General features: G+C 45.8%; 1 long non-coding RNA gene across 1 annotated transcript; it reads right to left on the bottom strand.

Moving 5' to 3' along the window:
- Window positions 1-14,450: 14,450 nt before the first annotated feature.
- Window positions 14,451-15,448, bottom strand: LOC120532175. Its single transcript, XR_005634236.1, has 3 exons — window positions 15,122-15,448; window positions 14,993-15,037; window positions 14,451-14,513 (listed from the first exon to the last, which is right to left on the bottom strand). It is a non-coding gene; the product is annotated as an uncharacterized LOC120532175 (long non-coding RNA).
- Between the last annotated feature and the right edge of the window lie 2,239 nt (window positions 15,449-17,687).

The following is a 17,687-nucleotide window of genomic DNA, read 5'->3' as shown; positions in this document are numbered from 1 at the left end:
TTCAGGTCCGGGATGGTCTTCCGCCATCTCCGCTGATGATCAGACGGATAACCCCATCTCCGCCAATGGTGCTCAGACGGATAGCACCGTCTCCGATAAGGGTATTCAGACGGACATCTCTTACCTAGCTCCAGGACAACCATGGGTGATCAGACAAGGACCGGAGGAACCGATGTCGATCAAACTGTCTGAGACAGGTATGGATTGCCCGGATGGTGTGCTTGCTGCCTGAAACCTGTAAAAAGGCTCAGCAAATTGTTAAAGGGCTGATAACGTGTCTGCTGGATATCATCGTCTACTACGACCAGAAAAAAGAATGTCAAGGCTGCGAGATAGCCCAGCCAGAGAAAACATATCTGCCTCTTTGAACCTGAAACCACCTATCGTCAAGGACGCTTTTACAGGATTCTGAAGATTTTTAGCAAGTCTTGGCTGAAAGAACTGGCGTTGAAAATTCTAGGTTATTTTAATATTCTACTGCCAAAAAATACACACTGTGGTTGAAAAGACTGTGGGTGAATTTGATAATACCAACTCTATTCATGATACAGTAATGCAGTCATTTTCTGATATGGATGAATACTCTTACTCTGTAGCCCAACCGTGTGGCAAATGAGTTTTGTAAGCGGAATCTTAATCACAAGGGTTATATGAACCTGTGGACTAAATATGACCTGGAATTTGATGATATGATAGAACTGAGTTGTATGAAACTGTGTGAACAATTCAGACTCCTAAATAAATGTTTTCTATAAGGTTAAGTGTTGTCAGTGTCTGTTTTATCACCGGCAATGGAACAGGTCTTGGAAAAAACATATTATAACTCTGAGAACGCCGGGGGCTTGGGGGGTAAAGATTCCTTGAAAAGAGCTCTCTGGCATGCGGGGCACCGTATTGGGGACCAAGAGGTTTCCGATTGCTTATCGGGGCAATATGCTTACACGATCCATAAACCGGCCAGAGTCCACTTTAAAAGGAATAAGGTGTACATTTCCAGTATAGATGGGCAATGGCAGATCGATCTGGTGGATATGACAAACCTGGCCGACTATAACCAGGGTTACAAGTATCTACTGACTTGTATAGATATTCTTTCTAAATATGCCTGGGTCAGGGTACTGAAAAACAAAACGAGTAAAGAAGTAACAAGGGCTTTTCGAGAAATTTTGGAGCAAGGTAGAGTTCCCGTCAAACTTCAGACCGATAGCAGTAAAGAGTTTCTCAATTGGGAATTTCAAAGCCTGCTCAAGAAACACGGAATTAAACATTTTACCACCGCTAGTGAATTAAAGGCTTCAGTGGTGGAGAGATTTAACCGAACTCTGAAGACCAAAATGTGGCGTTATTTCAGCCCCCGGAATACCCGGTCTTAACTGCAAGGGTTACAGGACTTGGTGAAATTTTATAATCCGAGTCATCACCGAGGTATAAAAATGCCCCCCGCCGAGGTGAATAGTTCCAATTCTTGGAAAGTCTTTAAAGCCTTATACGGCCAAACTAAACCCCAAAGAAACCCAAAATATAAGTTCAAAGTCGGTGAGAGTGTCGAAATCCCGGAATCCTTTTACTAAAGGATACGAACAAACCTTTTCAGATGAGGTATTTACCGTTTCTGAACTAGTTCCGAGGGAGCCGCCTGTCTACAGGCTCAAAGATTATGACGGTGAAGACATTATAGGCTCCTTTTTCGATGCGGAGATACAAAAGATTCGAGGGCCGGATGTCTTCAGGATTGAAAAGATTCTGGCAAAAAAAAATATCTGTAGAAAAAAGCATATTTTGGTGAAATGGCTCGGATGGCCCAAAAAGTTTAACAGTTGGATCCCTGAAAGCTACGCGCAAGACGTTAAATACTGAGAATGAAAAATAGAATTTCATTCACAGGGTTTTCACAATGGAGAGAAAAAGCTTTCACGTAGTTCTCCCAAGCAATTCTTCCCGGAATGTTTTCCCTAATAACACCATCGCCGAATTTACAGTCAAATTAGCCACTCCCATCGAACTACAGGGCCCCTGGGAAGTTGCATTGGCCGAAATTCAGTATCCGCACACCTGGAATATCCTAGATAAACTGGATAATAATTTTATTGTGGTGCAAATAGTTAAATATCGGGGTATTACGCTAGCCTCAAGAAAGTGACCTCCAAGATGAATGAAGCATTGGCGAAAGAACCCCAGGCCGTCGAGGGCGGTTCAGCCAACACTCCAATACCTGAAAACACCATGAGATTCCGCTACAGCGATATCGAGCGAAGATTCTACGTCGTAAGCAGCGTGAAGGATGAATCTTTGCATTTCAAGGGACAGTTGGCGAGGCTTTTAGGAGGTCATGGGGACGTGAGTGTAGGTCTGGTGAATGAAGCTCCATACCCCGTGGATATCAGAGCGGGGTTTATACCTTGTACGTCTACAGCGACATTGTGTCTCACCAAAGAGTCGGAGACAGCTATGTCCCTCTCTTGAGATGCGTACATATTGAGGATGAGATGAATAAGATTACCACAATCACCTACGACAGGCCGCACTACGCTCCGGTCAGCAAGAGTCAGTTTGATACTTTGACCATTGAAATAAAGACGGATCAGAACAAACCGGTTCCATTTCAGTTTGGTAAAGTCATTGTCAAGTTACATTTCAGACCCTGTAAAAGTTGTATACACGACTAATACAGAGATGAGATCTTACCTGGACCCTAGCCCCTACGTGCATTATTATGAAGCCCATGCGAGCAACGGTCTCCCCTGGTTTTCTGGGGCCCCTGTGATGTACGGTCAGAATATTTTGCGGATTGTTTAGATGGGCTTTGCCTCTCTTAAAAAGAGGATTCGAAATTGACAAACCCCACATTAAATCAGCCGCTAGGAATATTGTCAAAGACATAGTGGCAGGGGCCATGTCGGGAGCGATGACTCGAGGAAGCGAAGAAAATCAATCAGGGTCGGGTCTTATAGTGATGAGGAAAACTAAGCGTAAGAGACCACCCGGATCACGAGCCGGACCCGTCCTCAAAAAGACGCACCGTTCGGCTTTTACATAATTTTCTTCTCTCTGCCACAAGGATAAGTCCCGCAGAAAAAAGAAATCGAAAAACATTTTTTAGCTCAAGATGTCTTTCGTTCATCGAATGTCTCAAGAGTGTGTGAAACCCGAACTGGACTTGTTTACGGTATCCTATACTCAGACTAGCGTAGAAAAAAGCATCTACGTCGAGGTCCCCCCTCTCTCAGCTCTATCGGAAGTCGCCCCGTTGGAGTTTCTGATTATCGGGAACAGGGACATGGACTTGAATAATACGCTTCTACACATCCGATGCAAAATCGGCAATGCCGACGGAACTAATCCGGGCCAAGGGGCCCGGGTAGCCTTGGTTAATTATCTGATAGCCGCTTTATTTTCACAAGTGGATGTCACCTTGGGAGACCACTTAATATCCCAGAGTTCCAGCCTTTACCCGTATAGGGCCCTTTTTGAGGAACTGTTAAATTACAGCAATGAAACTCTCAAGTTCCAATTTGCTTTGGGTCTTTTTTACAAAGACACGGCCACACATGAAAACATGAAAACACTGCCTTGGACGGACCGAATTATGGTTTCAAAAAAAGAAACGGGTATACGGCCCAGGGTAAAACAGTAAAACTCCTTGGGCCTATTCATTCCAGATTCTATTTTTTCAAGAAAAATTAATTCTAAACGGGGTGGATGTCAGAATAAAAATGGTACGGAGCAAAAATGAATTCTGTCTGATGTCCGGAGATGCCGAGCGTTACAAAGTAAACATTTTATCCGCCGCTCTTTTTGTCAAGAAAGTTAAAGTTTCGTTGGCAGTGAAAATAGGGCACGCCCAAGCTCTCACCACTGCCAAGTACCCCATGGAAAGAGTGAATATGAAAGTTCTCAGTATGCCAGCCAAGATACGAGTGAGCAATCAGGAGAACTTTTCTTGGGACAGATACCCAAGTACGTGGTCCTAGGCCTAGTGGATAATGATGCCTTTTCAGGGGATTACACCAGAAACCCCTTCAATTTCAAGCATAACCAGGTGGAGTTCCTGGACCTGTATTTGGACGGAGATCAGATTCCAGCCAAACCATTTCAACCTGATTTTGCGAATGACATCACAGCTAGAGAATATTACAACCTCGTGTTGGCCTCCAGAAAGCATTTGAAAGACCAGCCTCTTGCCACCAGTCGTTCTGACTTCTCCCGGGGATACACTCTGTTTGCCTTTGATTTGACGCCCGATCAAGAATGCGGAGACCATTTCTCCTTGGTGAAAACCGGGACCATGAGAATTGAAATCCGTTTTCGACAGCCCCTACCCCATACTGTGAATCTAATAGTGTACGCCGTCTTTGACAACATTATTTAAATAAATCAGAGAAGAAACATCCTTTATGATTGCTAAAAAAAGCATGAACACCCTGCAGATCGAGGAACTCCTGGCCGGTAATCTGTACACAGGAAATCTGTTTTTACGGAGTGTTGGCGTGCGACGAACTGCCTGAAAAAATACTTACAGATCTCCCGGCCATGATCATCGTCAATACTCACCGTCAAAACCAACCTGGTGAGCACTGGTTGGCGATACATCTCAGAGAAGACGGAATTGGTGAATTTTTTGACTCTTAAGGCTGCCCGCCAGACTTTATTTTCCTGAGGAAATATATCGCTTTTTAAACAGAAACTGTAAAGAAATTATTCACCATACCCGACAGCTTCAAAGCTGGTTTTCCAGCGTCACTGTATTTTTTTCCTGCATCACAGCGGAAAAGGACATTCTTATCAAGAGGTTATGAACCTGTATTTTAATGAAGTCACCAAGCACGATGATATGGTTCAAAAATTTATCAACACTTTGTCTAAGAACACTTCCAGAGGTTTTCAGGATCTTCCCTGCATGCAAAGTTCTATGCCCTGTCATTATCTTAATAAAGAATAGACAGTCTGTATAATGAAATGTATCCATCCATCCATCCATTCATCCTCTTCCGCTTATCCGAGGTCGGGTCGCGGGGGCAGCAGCTTAAGCAGAGAGGCCCAGACTTCCCTCTCCCCGCCACTTCTTCCAGCTCTTCCGGCAGAATCCCAAGGTGTTCCCAGGCCAGCCGGAGACATAGTCCCTCCAGCATGTCCTGGGTCTTCCCCGGGGCCCCCTCCCGGTTGGACGTGCCCGGAACACCTCACCAGGGAGGCGTCCAGGAGGCATCCTGATCAGATGCCCGAGCCACCTCATCTGACTCCTCTCGATTCGGAGGAGCAGCGGCTCTACTCTGAGCCCCTCCCGGATGACTGAGCTTCTAACCCCATCTTTAAGGGAAAGCCCAGACACCCTGCGGAGGAAACTCATTTCAGCCGCTTGTATTCGCGAACTCGTTCTTTCGGTCACTACCCATAGCTCATGACCATAGGTGAGGGTAGGAGCGTAGATCGACTGGTAAACTCTCTCCCCCAACCCTGAGAGGGCACTCCACCCTTTTCCGGCTGAGGACCATGCTCTCGGATTTGGAGGTGCTGATTCTCATCCCAGCCGCTTCACACTCAGCTGCGAACCGATCCAGAGAGAGCTGAAGATCACGGCCTGATGAAGCAAACAGGACAACATCATCTGCAAAAAGCAGTGACCCAATCCTGAGTCCACCAAACCGGACCCCTTCAACACCCTGGCTGCGCTAGAAATTCTGTCCATAAAGTTATGAACAGAATTGGTGACAAAGGGCAGCCCTGGCGGAGTCCAACTCTCACTGGAAGCGGGCTCGACTTACTGCCGGCAATGCGGACCAAGCTCTGACACCGGTTGTACAGAGACCGAACAGCTCTTATCAGGGGGTCCGGTACCCCATGCTCCTGAAGCACCCCCCACAGGATTCTCCGAGGGACACGGTCGAATGCCTTTTCCAAGTCCACAAAACACATGTAGACCGGTCGAGCAAACTCCCATGCACCCTCCAGGACTCTGCTAAGGGTGAAGAGCTGGTCCACTGTTCCGCGACCAGGACGAAAACCACACTGTTCCTCCTGAATCCGAGGTTCGACTATCCGACGGACCCTCCTCTCCAGAACCCCGAATAGACTTTTCCAGGGAGGCTGAGGAGTGTGATCCCTCTATAGTTGGAACACACCCTCCGGTCCCCCTTTTTAAAGAGGGGGACCACCACCCCGGTCTGCCAATCCAGAGGCACTGTCCCCGATGTCCATGCGATCTTGCAGAGACGTGTCAACCAAGACAGTCCTACAACATCCAGAGCCTTAAGGAACTCCGGTATCTCATCCACCCGGGGCCCTGCCACCAAGGAGTTTTTGACCACCTCGGTGACTTCAGTCCCAGAGATGGGAGAGCCCACCTCAGAGTCCCCAGGCTCTGCTTCCTCATGGAAGGCATGTTAGTGGGATTGAGGAGGTCTTCGAAGTACTCCTTCCACCGACCCACAATGTCCCGAGTCGAGGTCAGCAGCGCACCATCCCCACTATATACGGTGTTGACACTGCACTGCTTCCCCCTCCTGAGACGCCGGACGGTGGACCAGAATCTCCTTGAAGCTGTCCGAAAGTCGTTCTCCATGGCCTCTCCAAACTCCTCCCATGCCCGAGTTTTTGCCTCAGCAACAACGAAGCAGCGTTCGCTTGGCCTGCGGTACCTATCAGCTGCCTCCAGAGACCCACAGGACAAAAAGTCCTATAGGACTCCTTCTTCAGCTTGACGGCATCCCTCACGCGGTGTCCACCAGCGGGTTGGGGATTGCCGCCACGACAGGCACCGACCACCTTGCGGCCACAGCTCCAGTCAGCCGCCTCAACAATAGAGGCACAGAACATGGCCCATTCGGACTCAATGTCCCCCACCTCCCTCGGGATGTGGTTGAAGTTCTGCCGGAGGTGGGAGTTGAAGCTACTTCTGACAGGGGACTCTGCCAGCCGTTCCCAGCAGACCCTCACAACACGTTTGGGCCTACCAGGTCTGACCGGCATCTTCCCCCACCATCGAAGCCAACTCACCACCAGGGGGTGATCAGTTGACAGCTCCGCCCCTCTCTTCACCCGAGTGTCCAAGACATATGGCTGCAAGTCAAGGCCTAGGGTGTCCTGGTGCCAAGTGCACATATGAACACCCTTATGCTTGAACATGGTGTTCGTTATGGACAATCCGTGACGAGCACAGAAGTCCAATAACAAAACACCGCTCGGGTTCAGATCGGGGGGGCCATTCTTCCCAATCACGCCCTTCCAGGTCTCACTGTCATTGCCCACGTGAGCATTGAAGTCTCCCAGCAACACGAGAGAATCCCCAGAAGGTATGCCATCTAGCACCCCCTCCAGAGACTCCAAAAAGGGTGGATACTCCAAACTGCTGTTCGGCGCATACGCACAAACAACAGTCAGGACCCTTCCCCACCCGAAGGCGGAGGGAGGCCACCCTCTCGTCCACCGGGGTAAACCCCAATGCACAGGCTCCGAGTCGGGGGGCAATAAGTATGCCCACACCTGCTTGGCACCTCTCACCGGGGGCAACTCCAGAGTGGTAGAGAGTCCAGCCCCTCTCAAGGAGATTGGTTCCAGAGTCCAAGCTGTGCGTCGAGGTGAGTCCGACTATATCTAGCCGGAACCTCTCGACCTCGCGCACTAGCTCAGGCTCCTTCCCATTCAGAGAGGTGACATTCCACGTCCCAAGAGCCAGTTTCTGTAGCCGAGGATCAGACCGCCAAGGTCCCCTTCTTCGGCCACCACCCAACTCACACTGCACCCAACCTCCTTGGCCCCTCCCAAAGGTGGTGAGCCCATTGGGAGGAGGACCCACGTTACCTCTTCGGGCTATGCCCGGCCGAGCCCCATGGGTGCAGGCCCGGCCACCAGGCGTTCGCCATCGAGCCCCACCTCCAGGCCTGGCTCCAAAGTGGGGGCCCCGGTAACCCGCGTTCGGGCAAGGGAAAACGTTGTCCACAGTTTTTATTTTTCATTGGAGGTTTATTGAACCGCTCTTTGTCTCATCCCTCACCTAGGACCAGTTTGCCTAGGGTGGCCCTACCAGGGGCATAAAGCCCCGGACAACATAGCTCCTAGGATCATTGGGACACGCAAACCCCTCCACCACGATAAGGTGACGGTTCAAGGAGGAGTAATGAAATGTAATATTTTATTAAACAAAAATATAATTACATTTCAATAAGGAATCCATTCATTCTTTTTGCGAGATTTGGTTTTCTTGCCCACAGATGTAGCGGAAGCAGCAGGGACCGAGGCAGAGGCAGCAAAAGTAGAGCTCCCATCTGGGGGAGAAGTTTTGAAACTCTCTAGAAGCTCTCTCGTGTCGATGTTCGGCATGGCAGAGGTCGGAATGTTCAAATCGGCCAAGGCCTTAATAAATTCTTTCCACCCCCTGGGTCTCCGATAGGACGGAATGTTGTGATGGGCGGTTAAGTTTTGCATTAGATTGACCATATTCATACCGGGTAAAGGTTCTCAGCGAAACACAAACTCTCCTAAGCCATTCCAGTAGGTTGTATTAGGGTGATGCAACATTTTCTGTAAAATAATTTCGGTATATTTCTTTGATTTATCCAGAGCACTTTTCAAAATCTTGCCGTACACCCTTTCTTCTGGGCTACTAGGAGCCTGTTTGAGAGCTCCTGACGGTTCCTCCTGGCTCTCATCAGGCAGCAATAACGTCAGAGATTGTTTATCCGCTTTTTTCACAGGTATCTTTGCAAGACAGTCGTATAAAGTTTTACTTTTGCATCGTCGCTCAAGTCACCGCGTTCAAGTATGAGTTTCATTTGCTTATCCAGTTCACTTTCCGTAGCGCTTAAAAGGCCGGTGGAATTTGGGGCTTTCTGACGCCATTGAGCCATTTGTTGTTGAGGGACCAGGTACATCTTGCGTGTGTATTCCATATTTATACTCTCGACCCTATTAAACTAGAAATGAAAGGAATGGCGGCGCTTAATAGGGCACTGACAAACCCCCCTTTCTCATTTAAAAGAGCTTTTTTCTTTTTAACGGTGAGTTTTTTATCACTGAGTTTTTTAACGGAGCAACGATGCTTCTTCAACAACTTGAACTGTCTGGACGTCAGGGGGATACGGCCTTTTAAAGTATTGAGAGCTATTTCTGACAGAGCGTAAATTAAATCGTCCGAAGCCTCGCTCAGCAACGCTTTTCTTCGACAACAGGAGCCCCTGTGTAGGGTCTTGAGCAGAGGGAGATTTCTTTTTATTCTGCACAACATGTCGTCTCTTTCTCAAATACTCGGAAAATTGCCCGTATTTATCTTTTCACGACGTACACCGCTGGCCAGTTCGGAGGAAACAATCCGGTACGTAAATGAAATTCTTCAGGCGTAGGGGCTTTTAGATCGACCAACAGATAACCATAAGGTTGTCTTGTAGCGTCCTCAAAGAAAAATGTAACCCTCCCAGGGTACATTTGACGCGCTAAATTGGTAATTTGCAGTTTATCGCAAGGGTTTTTAAAGAGGCTAATGTAATTGGCATTCAAATTTATCTTTCTACTTTTCTTGCCTTGAAAAAATAAATTTTGGACCAATTAAATGATGGACAGATTCCTATGGTGAGTATATTTTGTGAAGGCCCTCTCTATCTCTTCCCTATGACTCGCCTGTTCCATTAAATTGTCGACGATCACCAGGTTAACGCGGTCAGGGGGCAGTAGTTCGTCGTCGCTTAAGGAGACGGGTAGCCCTTCCAAAAATTTGTTTTTGGGAAATAGAGCGAGTAGCTCGTCGTACAGAGGCTGCCAGCAGCTGTAAAACCAGACTATATTGTCAGGGAGGCGAGAAAGCACATGGTCCGCGTCCTCCAAGAGCTTTTTCACATAATGCAATTTGCCCGAACAAGAGGGTGCCGAGACAATTTTCGAGAACGGATGTTGAAGTCTAACGTCAAAACCCTCTTTAGTATCCATAGGGGAGAGTGGTGAAATCGGGCAATAGAACCCTTTTGTTGTACACCACTCTGAATCTTTTTCTGAGTGGACGAGTTTGTAACGTCAGGTTCTTTATGTTCCTATGAATCTGCGCACCCTGTTATTTCTTTCGCGAGATCGCGTTCCACAAAACTATGCACTAAATCCAATAGCGAGTATAGGTTTACCGCTTGAGCCTTTTCGTGATTGAGAATAATGCCCTTTACCTTCATGCAGACCTTGCCTTTGAACGTTCTGTACGCATACGTTTTTGGAGCCCCAGAAACAAACTCTTCTATGTAATCGTCAGAATCTAGTTCGCTGGTGAGTTCCCCTAAATAGTCCCCGAGCAGCAGAGTGTACTGCCTGGGCGAGGCTGTGAAAATAACTGAATCTGTATCATGATACAGAATCCTCGACCCTAAACGTTCCAGCAAACCGTAGAATTCTAGGCGGGGATAGGCCGTGGTAAAAGCAGCAATCACCACATTGACGGGGCCGGGTACAACGTATCTGTCATCCGCATATCTCCACTGCACTTGAGCGATTTCGTCGCTGACAAAACCAAAATAGGACACCCTGTACATGTCTCAGAACAGGTAATCGAAGAATTATTGGCTGTGTTTAACAAATGTCGTGGTCAGTTGATTAGGCTTCTGACCGAATTTTCCCTAAAGAGAATTCAGAAATAACTTGGAAATTCGTCTCTTAGCGGGGTTGGAGGCGATGATTTTACTCTCCAATAAGACGCCTTCTTTTATGAAATAGTCGTCAAACATACCGCTGGCGGGAGGCCCCGTCCTGGGCCCACGAAGGCCACCAGGAGGCTTCCGGTTTGCCTTTCAGATGAATTTTGATCTAATCGGCAAGTAAATCGGATGTGCTCTGTTCATAGTGCCATATCTCGTGTATTTTTAAAACTCTATACCCTTTATCTAAGGCTTTTAGTATTTCGACGCTGCACCAGGTTCCTGTTAAAGACCTTTCCCGATCATTGTGACGGCAAAGGCTGATAGTTGTTTGGGTTTCTGCACACGTACGACACAGAATGAACATCAATTTACCATAAATTCTTAAAGGTAGGACCGGAAAATACTGATTACGAGGGGCCAGCATTGTGATTTTAACAAGCCCGAAGTAATCTTTAAGATCCCCAAAGTCCTCAAAAACAAAGGTCAGATGGAGATCGGGTAGGTTTTTGTTTTGTTGACGTAAATGTACAGACTTGTAAAATCGTAATAATGCATTTCCTTGGCGCCTTGAACCTTATGATATAATTTGATAGCGTTGGCGCACCCTCCATACAGGGCATCACAGGGGTTGATAGGTTCAGGACACTCAAAGCGTCTTAAGAAATCCTGAAGCTCCGAATACTCTTTTTTCATGCTTTCCCATTGATGTTCCCAGAGCACTCTAACCATCAGATTAAATTTTTCACGTAATTCCTTCAGCTTGTCGTCAAACATCTTAAACAATTCGGCAAAAGGCGTCCCCGTGAGAGGATGTTTAGCTCGCGCGTCGTAGCATTTGGGGCAGCCATGATAAAAGCATCCGGCAAACTCAAAGGCCGTCGGGACGCCCTGAACTTCAGCGTAACCGTCTAGATAAAAGGAACCCATCTTTACTTCACCGTAATTCAGGGGCGTGTCGAATGTTTATATTTTCCTTCTCGGAAAGAAACATCAGCCATTGAATAGAAGCATTAGAATAAGCTTTGTGAGTGCTTTTGTAATGATCGCTCGGAATGATTCCAATCGTGTTATCAGGCATGCAATTTTGTCTGTACATGGACAGGCAGAGAGAAGCTAGGGTCATAAACTGAAAAGGATCGATATTACCGATCCTGAGCACTTCCTCTCTAAACTTCATGCACACCGATCTCAAAATAACCACGTCATTTCTACAGTAGAAAGCCATTTCTCGTCTAAAGTTGAAGGTACCGCTTTTAATCGATTCGTACCAAGACAGAAATTCCTCTCTTTCCTGACTCATCATGTATTGAATGCCGCAATATTTAGGCTCGGGGTACAGTCCGATGTAATTTTGATTTTTGGCGGTGTTAAAGAAATGGGGAAAGTATCCTTTTTCAGGCTGGAATCCCAGGGCCTTGGGCAGCCCGCTCAATTTTATGGGTAAGAAGCTCAACGAGTCGATAAATATCAAATCATAATCTTCTTCTATAAAACAAATTAGTTTACAACCCTGAGCTGTAACCATCGGAGTTTGCCCGCTCTCGACGAGATATTTCAGTAGGAAATAGCCGTCATACCCCTTTGAATTATGAGCTATGAACGTGTACTCCTGGTATTTCGGACATTGATATCTGTGGAAGAACTATGCGACACAGTCCTCCCTGGCCCAACTCCACGATTGACCATTCCAATGCATGCAGTGGATGTAATTGAGGACGTGGATGCCGTCATCTTGACGGCACTCAAAATCATAGAACACGTACTTTTCCTGGAGCGGTCTTAGCGGTAAACTTTGAATAAAACACTGATGACTTTCATCCGATTTTTTCAGGACCATTCTACAAACGCGACAGTGTTGGGTTCGACACTTGTGAGGTTTTGAATTGTCTTTCAAGGTGTATCTCAGTTTGCAGAGGGGGCAGACTTTATGGACGTCGCAGATACTTTCAGACCTATGCGTCTTTTCATTCCATTTGTGTGTTTTGTGGATTTCGAAGCAAAGCCTTGATCGACAGAAACACTGGCAGTCGGAACATTGAAAAGCCTCTCCGTCAACCCAGCGACAGTCTGTAGATAAACAGACATCACAGTGTTGCTCATAACGATGTCGTGAAGGGTTAGAATAACCCCATGTAACAAAAATCACAGATGGAGTCAAATCCCAGAGAGCCTTTTAGATTCAAAATACCGTAATAATGCTTGTGATGCAAAAACAGGAAAGCCTTCTTTGTATCTCTGGCCCCTGACGCTTCAAATTTTAATAGTGTGCTAGTGCTCGGTTCACGGTACCAGACGATAATTTTAATTCCCATTAAACTCTCGAACTTTTCAATATCTGAAAACGTTATTTTCTGATCTGTTGATAATCCGACCCTGACGTGCAATCGAAGAGTCTCTTGTACACACAATTTCTGATTGTTTCTGAATCTAGCATTTAATACAGCCAGCAAACATCTGGCAAAACAACACTGATTATCCGGGTTGAAGGAGAACCATAGGTGTTTCCATTTCTTTTGAACAATTACATCATTGAAAAGGGTACGGGCTTTACGCCTAGATCCCCCAGATGGAACCCTCACTACCTGAACGATGAGCGTCAGACTGGAATCGGCTAAAATAGTAGCGTGACTCTGGAGAAGTAATTCAATTTGATTAAAAAAATCCTCCACAGAAAGCATACCCGCGGGGGTTAGGGAAAAAACACTGGGATTGAGTGATTCAGCCTGTAATTCTAACAGCACTAGATCCCTAGGATCCAAACTGCTCGTAAAACTGTCTAATATTTGTTGAATGGTCTTGTGTATATGATTAAAAACCTCGGCGAATGAATCGAGTGTGTATGCCTCAGGTAAATTGAAACGGAGTCTAATCTCGATATTGTTAAATTTTGGATGCTCCATTATAGAAGTGGACGGATGCGGATCTGGAGAGATTGTCCGTATGCGAAGTAGAGGGCTGTGGAGAGTCGAGACTCGAGATTACCCCAGACGGATTAGTCACTCCGGAGCCTGTCTGAGGATTTGAAGAATTCAAACCTGTTAAAGCGTCAGCAGGCGTGTGCTGATGCGAGGTAGATGGCTGTGGAGAGTCTGTTTCGGAAGTATCCGACCCTGTTAAATCATCAGCAGGCGAGTGCTGCTGTGAGGCAGAAGGTTGTATTAACGCTTCGCTGACAGGGTGATGTCCAGAGGTACCTGAAGTAGAAGGTTGTGGGTTTTTTACATTCGGATCTAGGGTCTTAGGCTACAATTATGAACACAGAATATAATATCAATTATGAACACAGAATATAATATTTTACAAAAAATATTATTTTCATAAAAATAATATAAAGCGGCTCCTTTATTTACGAGTTAAATGGATATAAAAGGCATTCATATGCATCAAGTCTATGCACATTTCAGGTGTGGAGTTGTACACAGGAGCCTCCAATTCTACAAAGTCCACCAGTAATTGGTGAAGTCGTGCTGTCAGCCGCACCAGTCTTTGTCGATGTCTCCTTTGGTGTTCAGGACGGAGGGAATAACGGTTTATAGGCCAATATCCGTGTTCAGAGTGAAGCGGCGCCGACAAAGGCGACAACCTGTTAGAAAAAGAGGGGGCTGGAGAATACTGTACACAGTTCTCAGAGTGCGCCGGAGAATACTGCACACCGATCTCAGAGAGAGGAGGGGTTTGTAGATTTTGCCAGTTACGATACAGGTTTAGATTTTCTGAACCGTCCAGCACTTGCGTTAAAATACCCGGGGGACTGGGGTCTGTAAATAAAACGTATGAACTTTTTTTTAGTACAAGGCCTCATTTCACATTTGTATGCCTTCGATAAACTGAAATGACACTTACTGTGATTGGTCAACCCTGAGGAAGCCCTTTGAGAAATTTCTTCACTGTGTAAAGGACTAGCTGCTAAAAACAAAAACAAAAAGTCCTAAGCTTCCAAGGTTTGCCTCGGTTCATTAAAAAACATGCGTGCTCTCTGTTTAAATCAATCCATCCACACATGCAACCACAGCTCATGCGTTATCACCCTGCAGACTCTATTCAGCTAGATGCTTGTCCATATAAAAAATTCTATTTTTACGTTAGCTAAACAGAATCTCAAACTAAATAGGTTATTTTGTAACTACCTGAAACCTCAATCCCTACACCAAGATAAAAACTTTATCAAAACAGACACCCTAGTTCTTAATCCTATTCATTTACACATGAGCAATACACTGGAGACGTTTACAAGTAGCCTGGACTTTGGACACAAGCGTGTGCCCTAGCTTGCGCACACACGCACAATGCGCGTGCCCAAACTCGCGCACACATGCACGAGTGCTCTGAAGCTCCTAGACAAGCACTTTGCAAACCTAAAGCATTTTAAAAAAAAAGGGTCTTACCTGAATCTGTATAATAAATCGGAGACTCTACTGGGATATAACCCTCTAAAAATATAAAAAAAGGATTCAAACCTACATTTTTAAAAACATGCTCGTTTAATGCTCATAAGAATCATGAAAGGGACTTACCTTGACTTGGAGACAGCCCGCTTTCTGCAGGGATTCCTGTATGAACGATAATTATTTTTCATTTAGTTCTAGTCGTTAAAAGTAGAAACCATTAAGAAGTTCGTCAAAACGCACCATCATGGCTGAAATTCATCTTGTCGTTCTCAGGGCTAATGGAGATATGGGTTTGGTTGTGGAAGCCTCTCTTTTTATTGAGAAAAGAGCTGTATTTTGGAAGTGCTTTATGATAGCAGCTGTTTGCCAATCATTTGAAACGGACACAAGCAATGCTCGTTGCACCGAGTCTTTGGAATGTCTCCTAACAACATCTTTTGTTTTACAAGCTGCATTCCACAATGTAAGGCAATTTTTCACATCGGACGCAAACTGTTGCCTAGGTGCTGTGAATCGCTCCCCTCCTTTCCTCCCTACTCTACCATCTCTGGGCTGTGAAGCGCACCCTGATGCCTGGGGGTTGGAGGAGGTGGAGTTTACACTCAGCTGTTTACATGCAGGGGCTGTCAGTTTCCCGGCCTGTGGTTAAACTGTACTCTTTGCTGCTAAGCCCAGCTGCTGATAAGGATGCTTGCGCAGAATGCAGCAGGAGGGGTTGTTTTTTTTACAACTGTAGCCTGCTCGCTGGGGCTCAGAGACTGTCAGCTTTTTAGAGAGCCTGTCAGCTTTTTTTACAGACTCAGATACTCGGCTGTGTAGACAGAGAGCCGGCAACTTGTCTTTCCATCTTGCCGGCTTGTACGCTTGGAGCTTCGACTCAGGGGCATCTCGGGATGCACGCAGAGGCTGTCTCAGCTCTCACGCATCAACTGTGCAGAGAGAGAGAGTGAAGGGACAGCTTGTCAGCGCAGAGAATGTCTGGGGGCTTGGCTTAGATAAAATAAAAAAAATGGTTTACAAGTGCTGAACTAAGGTTTAGATCTTTAAAGTCATAGATTATTTTAAATAATAGATAGATACAGGAGTTCTTACCCAAACCGTACAGGCAGGCAGCTCTTCCCCTTGAAACGTTTGTGCGTGTGTCTTCGAGAGAAGTGGGCCACCAACAGGTCTGTAACTGGCCTGGATTTGTCAGGACATGCCCCGGGCATGCCCGTTCAAGGAGGGGGGCTGCTCTTGACAGTTTGTTTAATTAGGCAGGTGGCTGTGGGATGAGTTCAAACAGGGGTCAGACATCCATCAAACTGCCCTTGACATTTTCCTGAACCAATCATGTGCCGGGGTGTGGGTTCAAGGAGGGTCAGACATCAATCAAAAGGCCCTTGACAGAAAGGAGAGCTAATCAGGTGCCGGAGGCGGGTTCAAGGAGGGTCAGACATCCATCAAAAGGCCCTTGACAGAAAGAAGAGCCAATCAGGTGCCAGAGGGAGGGGCGTCAGCAGGGGGCGGGACTTCCTGTATGACGTCATGGGGAGGGGCTTAGGGGTCATAAATCATTTTGACAGAAGGTCCATACATATAACTACTCCCTTTCTCTCTAAAATACTTGAAAAAGAAGTTGCCAATAAGCTTCAGTCACACAATTTATCACAATTTATTTGTGAAATTCCAGTCTGGTTTCTGCACTGGTCATAGTACAGAAATGGCACTAATGTGTATTGTAAACAACATTCTGATACCCTCTTATGAAGGAAACTCCACTGTAATTATGTTGTTAGATTTAAGCAGAGCATTTGACACCATTGATCATTCTATTTTACTGCACTGGCTAGAAAATTACATTGGGCTTCCAGGCACTGTCCTTGCCTGGTTTAGTTCTTATTTATCAAATCGATTCCAGTATGTAAAGAAATTTGCTGAGAGTACTGCATCATTATATACAGAATTGAGATATGGTGTCCCACAACGCTCAGTACTGGGACCTCTACTGTTTTCACTTTACATACTTCCACTGGGTTCTATCCTTACAAACTATAATGTCAATTTTCACTTGTACGCAGAAGACATTCAGTAATACCTTTCTTTTAGACTAAATGAAGTTTCTCCAATGTTGTCTTTAATTAGTCGTGTCAGTGAATTAAAGGAGTGGAGGGATGAGATCTACTTGTCTTTAAACACTGATAAAACAGATGTTAATTATTGGAGGGAATGATGCTGATCGTGTGGATGATGAAGTCAGAAACAATGGGAGACAAACACCAATTTAAAGTAAAAAGAAATTTCTTTATTCTTGGTGAGTCAAAGAGACTGCCTCCACCTACCAGCTCAATTTGCTACAGGCAGCAAGCCTTTCACTGACAGTCAGATCAGACAGCCTGCTAGCAGGAAGGAGAGACTTCCTTTAAATACTCAAGTTTGTTGACATTAATAAAAAAAAGAAAAAAAGAGGAAATGTAGCAGTTCATCTTGAGGTTATACATAAATTATAATAGCTTCCGACTCCCTGAATTGGAATGTGTACATTGCTTTTTTTCAGATAAAGAGGTTATCAGGGCACTCACAGTTTTAAGAAATATGCTTGAATAATTTTAAGCAAGAATTCAGAAACTGTCACACTGATCTATACTAATAAAAGGCAAAGCCCTCACTGACTCACTCACTAATTCTCCAACTTCCCGTGTAGGTAGAAGGC

The sequence above is a fragment of the Polypterus senegalus genome, chromosome 7 (genome assembly GCF_016835505.1).
Source record: "Polypterus senegalus isolate Bchr_013 chromosome 7, ASM1683550v1, whole genome shotgun sequence".
Classification (NCBI taxonomy): Eukaryota; Metazoa; Chordata; class Cladistia; order Polypteriformes; family Polypteridae; genus Polypterus; species Polypterus senegalus.
The sequence above is the reverse complement of the archived record's forward strand: the minus strand, read 5'-3'. Positions and strand labels throughout refer to the sequence as shown.